This window comes from Oncorhynchus clarkii, chromosome 13 (genome assembly GCF_045791955.1).
Source record: "Oncorhynchus clarkii lewisi isolate Uvic-CL-2024 chromosome 13, UVic_Ocla_1.0, whole genome shotgun sequence".
Lineage (NCBI taxonomy): Eukaryota > Metazoa > Chordata > Actinopteri > Salmoniformes > Salmonidae > Oncorhynchus > Oncorhynchus clarkii.
The window spans coordinates 21,563,248-21,571,940 of NC_092159.1; the positions used below are offsets into that span (position 1 = coordinate 21,563,248).

Here is an 8,693-nt window from a genome sequence, read left to right on the forward strand (position 1 = left end):
ATCAGGCCTACAGTGCGCCTCGCCTGTCCAGCGCTGCCAGAGCCTTCCTCCTCTCCTGCGCTGCCGGAGTCTCCCGCCTGTTTAGCGCTGTCAGAGCCTTCCTCCTCTACAGCGCTGCCGGAGTCTCCCGCCTGTTTAGCGCAGTTGGAGCCTTCCTCCTCTCCAGCGCTGTCGGAGTCTCCCGCCTGTTTAGCGCTGCCAGAGCCTTCCTCCTCTCCAGCGCTGCCGGAGTCTCCTGCCTGTTCAGCGCAGCCAGAGCTGCCAGTCTGCATGGAGCAGCCAGAGCTGCCAGTCTGCATGGAGCAGCCAGAGCTGCCAGTCTGCATGGAGCAGCCAGAGCTGCCAGTCTGCATGGAGCAGCCAGAGCTGCCAGTCTGCATGGAGCAGCCAGAGCTGCCAGTCTGCATGGAGCAGCCAGAGCTGCCAGTCTGCAAGGAGCTGCCAGTCTGCATGGAGCAGCCAGAGCTGCCAGTCTGCATGGAGCAGCCAGATCCGCCAGTCAGCCAGACTCTTCCCCTCGGTGCCGAGCTTCCCCTCGGTGCCGAGCTTCCCCTCGGTGCCGAGCTGCCCCTCGGTGCCGAGCTGCCCCTCGGTGCCGAGCTGCCCCTCGGTGCCGAGCTGCCCCTCGGTGCCGAGCTGCCCCTCAGTCCAGTGGGATTCTGGGTGAGGACTACTAGGCCATGGTCGGCGGCGAGGGTGTACTATCCTAGGACGCGAGGAGGAGGAGGGACTAAGACATTGATAGAGTGGGGTCCACGTCCCGCGCCGGAGCCGCCACCATGGACAGACGGCCACCCGGACCCTCCCTATTGTTTTGATGTGCGTCCGGGAGTCCGCACCTTAGGGGGGGGTTCTGTCACGCCCTGGTCGAAGTATTTTGTGTTTATCTTCATTTATTTGGTCAGGCCAGGGTGTGGCATGGATTTTTGTATGTGGTGTGTTTTGTCCTGGGGTTTTGTTAGGCATTGGGTTTGTGGCTTAGTAGGGTTATCTAGCATAGTCCATGGCTGTCTAGAGTGGTTCTCAATCAGAGGCAGGTGTTTATTGTTGTCTCTGATTGGGAACCATATTTAGACTAATATTTAAACTAATTATAAAGGCAGACTAACTAAACGGAGCACAGAGATATATATTCTTTGAGTGTTTCGTGGGTGATTGTTCCTGTCTCTGTGTTTGTTGTCACAAGATAACCTATACAGCCTATCACGGTCCGTTTCTTGTTTTTGTATTATCGTGTTTATTCGTGAATGAAACATGTATCAAAATTACCACGCTTCATTTTGGTCCGACTCTCTTTCACCCGAAGAAAACCGTAACAACTTGTCCATCACTTTTTTAAACGGGGTAGATTGCAGAAATTGCATATCCACAGGCCGTGATATTGGAATCAACTCACTTTTTTGCTAGTTTATCTTGTAGCCAGAGAAGGTGCCAAATGTGTTCATCAAGTTAAGTAAGGGTGGAATAGAAGTTTTAGGCTTGGACAAAAACAAAAGAACATCGTCTGCATATAGGGAGATTTTGTGCTGTGTTTCCTTTATTTTGACAGAAGCTATATCGGCACATGCCCGAATACGAGTAGCAAGGGGTTCTATGGTTCTAGCGAAGAGAGCAGGCGAAATAGGGCACCCCTGTCGGCACCCCGTGAACAAGCGGAATGACTGCGACATTTCCTGATTGGTTACCACGGAAGCCATTGGGTGTGCATAAATATTTCTTATCCAATTAATCTGCATCAAGAGCTATTACCACTGCCTCAACCTTATGATCGTGATACATTACGTTGAAAAGGCGACTCAAATTGTAGTATACAGTGCCTTGCGAAAGTATTCGGCCCCCTTGAACTTTGCAACCTTTTGCCACATTTCAGGCTTCAAACATAAAGATATAAAACTGTATTTTTTTGTGAAGAATCAACAACAAGTGGGACACAATCATGAAGTGGAACGACATTTATTGGATATTTCAAACTTTTTTAACAAATCAAAAACTGAAAAATTGGGCGTGCAAAATGATTCAGCCCCCTTAAGTTAATACTTTGTTGTGCCACCTTTTGCTGTGATTACAGCTGTAAGTCGCTTGGGGTATGTCTCTATCAGTTTTGCACATCGAGAGACTGACATTTTTTCCCATTCCTCCTTGCAAAACAGCTCGAGCTCAGTGAGGTTGGATGGAGAGCATTTGTGAACAGCAGTTTTCAGTTCTTTCCACAGATTCTCGATTGGATTCAGGTCTGGACTTTGACTTGGCCATTCTAACACCTGGATATGTTTATTTTTGAACCATTCCATTGTAGATTTTGCTTTATGTTTTGGATCATTGTCTTGTTGGAAGACAAATCTCCGTCCCAGTCTCAGGTCTTTTGCAGACTCCATCAGGTTTTCTTCCAGAATGGTCCTGTATTTGGCTCCATCCATCTTCCCATCAATTTTAACCATCTTCCCTGTCCCTGCTGAAGAAAAGCAGGCCCAAACCATGATGCTGCCACCACCATGTTTGACAGTGGGGATGGTGTGTTGCTTTTACGCCACACATAACGTTTTGCATTGTTGCCAAAAAGTTCAATTTTGGTTTCATCTGACCAGAGCACCTTCTTCCACGTTTGGTGTGTCTCCCAGGTGGCTTGTGGCAAACTTTAACCGACACTTTTTATGGATATCTTTAAGAAATGGCTTTCTTCTTGCCACTCTTCCATAAAGGCCAGATTTGTGCAATATACGACTGATTGTTGTCCTATGGACAGAGTCTCCCACCTCAGCTGTAGATCTCTGCAGTTCATCCAGAGTGATCATGGGCCTCTTGGCTGCATCTCTGATCAGTCTTCTCCTTGTATGAGCTGAAGGTTTAGAGGGACGGCCAGGTCTTGGTAGATTTGCAGTGGTCTGATACTCCTTCCATTTCAATATTATCGCTTGCACAGTGCTCCTTGGGATGTTTAAAGCTTGGGAAATCTTTTTGTATCCAAATCCGGCTTTAAACTTCTTCACAACAGTATCTCGGACCTGCCTGGTGTGTTCCTTGTTCTTCATGATGCTCTCTGCGCTTTTAACGGACCTCTGAGACTATCACAGTGCAGGTGCATTTATACGGAGACTTGATTACACACAGGTGGATTGTATTTATCATCATTAGTCATTTAGGTCAACATTGGATCATTCAGAGATCCTCACTGAACTTCTGGAGAGAGTTTGCTGCACTGAAAGTAAAGGGGCTGAATAATTTTGCACGCCCAATTTTTCAGTTTTTGATTTGTTAAAAAAGTTTGAAATATCCAATAAATGTCGTTCCACTTCATGATTGTGTCCCACTTGTTGTTGATTCTTCACAAAAAAAATACAGTTTTATATCTTTATGTTTGAAGCCTGAAATGTGGCAAAAGGTCGCAAAGTTCAAGGGGGCCGAATACTTTTGCAAGGCACTGTATATGTCGGCCCGGGATAAAAACCTGTCTGGTCAGGGTAGGGTGTATGATGTCAGAAATATATGTTTTCAATCGGTTTGCCAATATCTTTGTCAACACCTTGTTTTCTATGGGGAGTAACGACACGGGGCGATAAGACGACATCTCCATGGAATCTCTATCTTTTTTCAAGATCAGTGCTATTGTAGCCTCATACAGTGTTTGCGGGAGTTTGGCATTTTCTTTGGATTGTTTAAACATTCGCAACATAAGCAGAGAGCTAGACAGGCGCAGTACTTCTTATAGAATTCTATTACATATCCATCGGGCCCTGGGGCATTGCTGTTTGAAATGTGTGCTATCTCTGTGTTAATCGCCTCTAAAGTTATCCCAGCATCAAGTGCAGCAGCTGCCCCCCTGTCTAGTTTAGGAAGTTCACATTCAGCGAGAAAGCGTTCCATAGTTTGTGGATCAGTAGCATCGCATTTTGATTGGTATAGCTCTGAGTAAAACTGCGCAAAGCATTTATTAATATCCTGCGTATCTGTTACTATTTTACCCTTCTTGTCTTTTATTTTGTGAATAGCTCTAGATGCCTGTACATGCCTTAGCTGTCTTGCTAATAATTTATGTGGTTTGTCACCCAGTTCAAAATAACTTTGTTGCGTTCTAGCAAGTAAAGAGCCCACCCGTTTCGAAAGGATGGTATTGTATTCATATTTTAACATGGTGATCTTCTCAAGGACTGTATACGAGGAATTCGTCCTAAAAACGTTCTCCTGTTCCCCTAACTGTCTTTCAATTTCTCTCAGCCTAGTATTGGCGCGTTTCATCCTCTCTGATGTATAAGAAATAATGTAACCTCTAATCACAGCCTTTAGAGATTCCCAAAAGGTGGAGTCGTCAACATCCCCCGTGTCGTTAGTTCCGAGGAAAAGGCAATCTGCTCCTTCAAATACTGACAAAAAGCTTCATCTTTCAACAGGTATGTGTCTAAGCGCCACGGTCGCCGACCTGTCGACATAGTGTCGAGTTTCAGCACCATGGACAGAGGAGAGTGGTCCGTAATTAGAATAGGGTGATATGTAACCGACTCAGCTGCTGAAATGAGTTTGGAGTCCAACAAATTGATTTATGAACTGATGAAAATAAAGAATAATCCCTGTCTGTTGGGTGCGTCAGTCTCCAAATATCAACAATGTTAAGGTTTGTCATCAATGTATTTAGACAGACACTGGCATTTGATTGTTGAAGTGACCTTGATAGATGTTTATCTAAAAGAGGATCTAACGCACAGTTAAAGTCCCCTCCAACAATAACACTTGTATCCGAGATATTTGGTACGTCCTTAAATACACTTTGAATAAATAATGGATCATCGAAGTTGGGTCCATATAAATTGACCAAGGTTACTGGTTTCGAATTCAGTGTACCAGCCACAATAATATACCGACCATTAGGATCTGAAATCGAGGATGAGTAAACAAAAGGAATGTTTTTCCTTATCAGGATCGCTACCCCTCTCGCTTTTGCATCAAAGTTAGACTGGTATATCTGACCGATCCAGCCGACTCGTAGCTTGGCCTGAGCGGAGCGTTTAATATGAGTTTCTTGAAGAAGCACTATGTCAGCACCCAGTGATTTAAGGTGAGAAAAAACCTTAGCTCGTTTCACCACATGCCCTAGGCCATTACAGTTCCAGCTGACTGTCTTCATTCGTGAACATAAAACACAGACCCCATCCCCCCTCCCGTCCCTTTACTGTGTGACTTCCCCAAACTAAGCTCTCCTTGGCTAACACACAAACCTTAGGGTGTCTAGACATACAGCTTGAACTAACTCGTCGTCTATAGATGCTCCGCATATAAACTAATATTAAATAACACTTAACTCTCACGTTAGGGGGTGAGTGGCACTAAAACATGATATGCTAAACAATGCTATATTAGCCACAACATCTCACCTATCATATAAGTCCCAATTTCTGATCTTCTAATCGAAAAGACATAGGCCGGAAATTCAAACACATTCCTGGCCTGTATTTGGCTATTTAGCCGGTTGACACAGCCGTTCTGTATCCTCAGCCAGGGAGCTTGCTTGTCAAGAACAGATCGGCCTCTTTTGGGTTGTCAAACTTATGTGTTGATCCTTCGACTGTCACCTTAAACCGGGCTGGGAAGAGGAATCCATATCGGATGTTGGCCGCCCTGCATTTGTTGCGTACCTCATCATACTCTTTCTGTTGGTTCCTCACCTCCAAGGTAAGATCTGGGTAGAAAGACACCCTGGCTCTGTTGTAGTTAAGGGGGAACTTTTGACTAGCCAGCTTGAGGATGAGATCCCTGGTCTGGGGATAGTGCAGCCGTACAATGAGTGGCCTTGGTGGCCCACCCTGGGCCGGCTTCCTTGCCTGAGATCTGTGTACGCGGTCGATCAGGATGGCCGTTTTGAAGTGTTCACACCCCAGCAATGCCTGTATCAGATCCGAGCCAAATTCAGTGGGCTTCCCTTTCTCAGTGTCCTCCTGGATCCCACATATTCGGATGTTCTGGCGTCTTGAATGCGACTCGAGCATTTCCATTCGGGCTTTCAGGGTTTTGTTGTCATTTTTGAACGTCACGCACTGTTTCTCTATGTCCTGTAGCCTGGCCTCGTGATCGACTGTCGTCTGCTCAACCTCATGCACCCTTCCCTTAGTTGCCTTCACAGATTCGGCCAAAGTCCCAATACTCTTTGCGATATCAGCCAACCTTGTGTCCACCTTCTTGCTTAGTGAGTTTATGGCAGCTAGCATGTCACTTTGAGTAGGATCTGTGGGGAACTAGCCTCTTCAGCTAACTCCTCGTGGGTCGGCGACGTTGAAATTGGTTCGTTGTTTATCTCAATCAAATGATCTTGTTTAGCGCACCCTTTTTTGGTGCCTTTTCCCTTTGTCATATTTGTTTGAAGTTATAGGTCGTGAGAGGTTAAGATAAATACTAATTTGTTTCAAAATAGAGCGGAGCTCTAGCAAAGCACGTCTACTCCATAGCACGCTCTCTAGCGCCCCACGGAGTCCTTTCAAAAGCAATCTCTTAGTTCTAGTCTGAAATGATACCATATAACCTAATCCCTACATAGTGCACTTCTTTTAATCAGAGCCCTATGTGGGCTATATAGAGAATAGGGGGCCATTTGAGAGACAGTCCTAGTGTTCCCTGGACTGGAGATCCTGATCAGAGCTATCACTGGCAGGAGGACCTCATAGGACATGTTTTCCAGGTCCTCTATGGTCACGTTCATAGAAAGAAATACAACAACTTTAAGTGACAGCATTTCCTCCCCCTCTCTCCATTCCAGTGTCTCCCACTTCTACATTGGCAAGTGTCAGACAGTGTGGGGCTGTCCATATACAGGTACTGCTGTCTAGCTCCGTACCTGGCTGGGGTCCACACTGGCCTGTACAAACGCATGCGCTGGAATGTGGAGAGACCCAGAGAGAGCCTGCAGCAGGAAACGGATGGCGAGATGGAGGGACATCCAGAGGAGGACAAGCCAGTGGCAGGGAAAGAGAGCCACCAACACAGAGTAGTGAGTGAGAGAGAGAGTGGGGGAGGTAGAGAAAGGGTTAAAGTAAGGCACAACATGCCAATAAACGATAATTGTAAAATTAGTGGCAAGAAAAATGTGGGACTCTTTTGATCTGAGATGTTCGATGACAATGTGCATTTCGAAATTCAGGCCTAAGAACAGTCGGATCAGATGGCATCTCTCACTGCCTGTGTGACTGCCTGTGTGACTGTGTGTGTGTTTCTCGTGCAGCTACTTCCTGTGCTACGAGGACGTCCCTGAGGAGCCTGCTGAGGGGGGCGATGGAGAGGGAAAAGGGGAGACGGTTGCTATAGGCAATGTGGTCAAGGTGTGGTCAATCGGTCAGTGGATCCAAACGTATCCTGACCCCGTGAGAGACCACATCTAGGACTGGTAAAAGGTCACACTCAGATCACTTCACAACACTCTTTCATCTTTGACTTGTTTATAGAATACTTAAGAGTAAGCACCATGTTAATATAACTCACACCGTGTGTGTGCCTGAGTGTGTGTTTGTGCATCTCTATGCGAGTGTGTGTGTTCGTGTTCGTTCCAGGGTGCTGTTCTGGGTTCCGCAGGCTAGGTACCACAGGCTGTTGTGTCTGGGAGGAGAGGAGCCCTCTGCTTGCAATGCTACTCACTGCCTGCTGGGGGCTTTGTTTTCTCAACAGACCCCAGTGGAAGACCCCAGTCGTGAAACAGAGACAAGCCACTGTTCTGGTACTGCCTTTGGCCATAACATGTTCTCATTGATTTAATAAAGGATATAACATGACTTGTTGTTAGCTTTACGTTGTGTTATGTTCGGCCAATGTTTTAAAATCTAAGTGAACTATTGGGAAGGACTTTAAGGACTGAACATTGACATAGGACTGACATAAGGACTGGACACTGACATAGGACTGACATAAGGACTGGACATTGACATAGGACTGACATAAGGACTGGACACTGACATAGGACTGACATAAGGACTGGACACTGACATAGGACTGACATAAGGACTGGACACTGACAAAGCTCTGGTTCCTACTAGCCAGTCATCCATGACAAATATTTTCCTTATAGTTCCTTACATATTGTATAAAAACAAATATAATTTATAAAGACAGCAGGTTTTATTACCAGTTCCCTACCAACTAGTGATAGATTTGAACTGTATCTGATGTTGTCGATTCATATTCAAGGTTTTATTGAGCGTGTGTTACTATATTCTGTGGTTGTTGGAAATCATTTTGTATGATCAGAATAAAACAATTGACTTGCCATTCATTTGCACGGGAGTGTTATTTTGTGAAAGAAAACAATTTATTGAAAATAAAATGATTGTGTAAATATTTTAATAACATGGGGTCTCAGTACTGTACTTACATTGTAAATTATTTGTTTGTAAACAATGGAGTAATAAAACATTAGTTTGCCATATGGTTAAGATTTTCTTTATTGATAATATTTCACATTTGCAGTGCTGTTCGATCATGCAAAATAGCCTACTGTGACAACTAGGTAGTTCAGAATGAAGACCTTTCTGTTCCAGAATCATTTCTAGTCCTGTCCTTGCCCCATTTATTTTTTTGATCACTTGAACCATTTAGTTGTGACATCACAATGTCTTATTTTTGCCAAAGATTCTAAAGTTCTAAATTTGAGCATTCTATACTTCTATATTTATAGACATGTATTCTGAATTCAGACTGCTATAATACAGCACTCATGTTGGTTG

General features: G+C 45.0%; 1 pseudogene; it reads left to right on the forward strand.

The window, feature by feature from the left end:
• The first annotated feature begins 6,650 nt into the window (after positions 1-6,650).
• LOC139423516 (UPF0575 protein C19orf67 homolog) lies at positions 6,651-7,728 on the forward strand (annotated as a pseudogene).
• Positions 7,729-8,693: the final 965 nt, after the last annotated feature.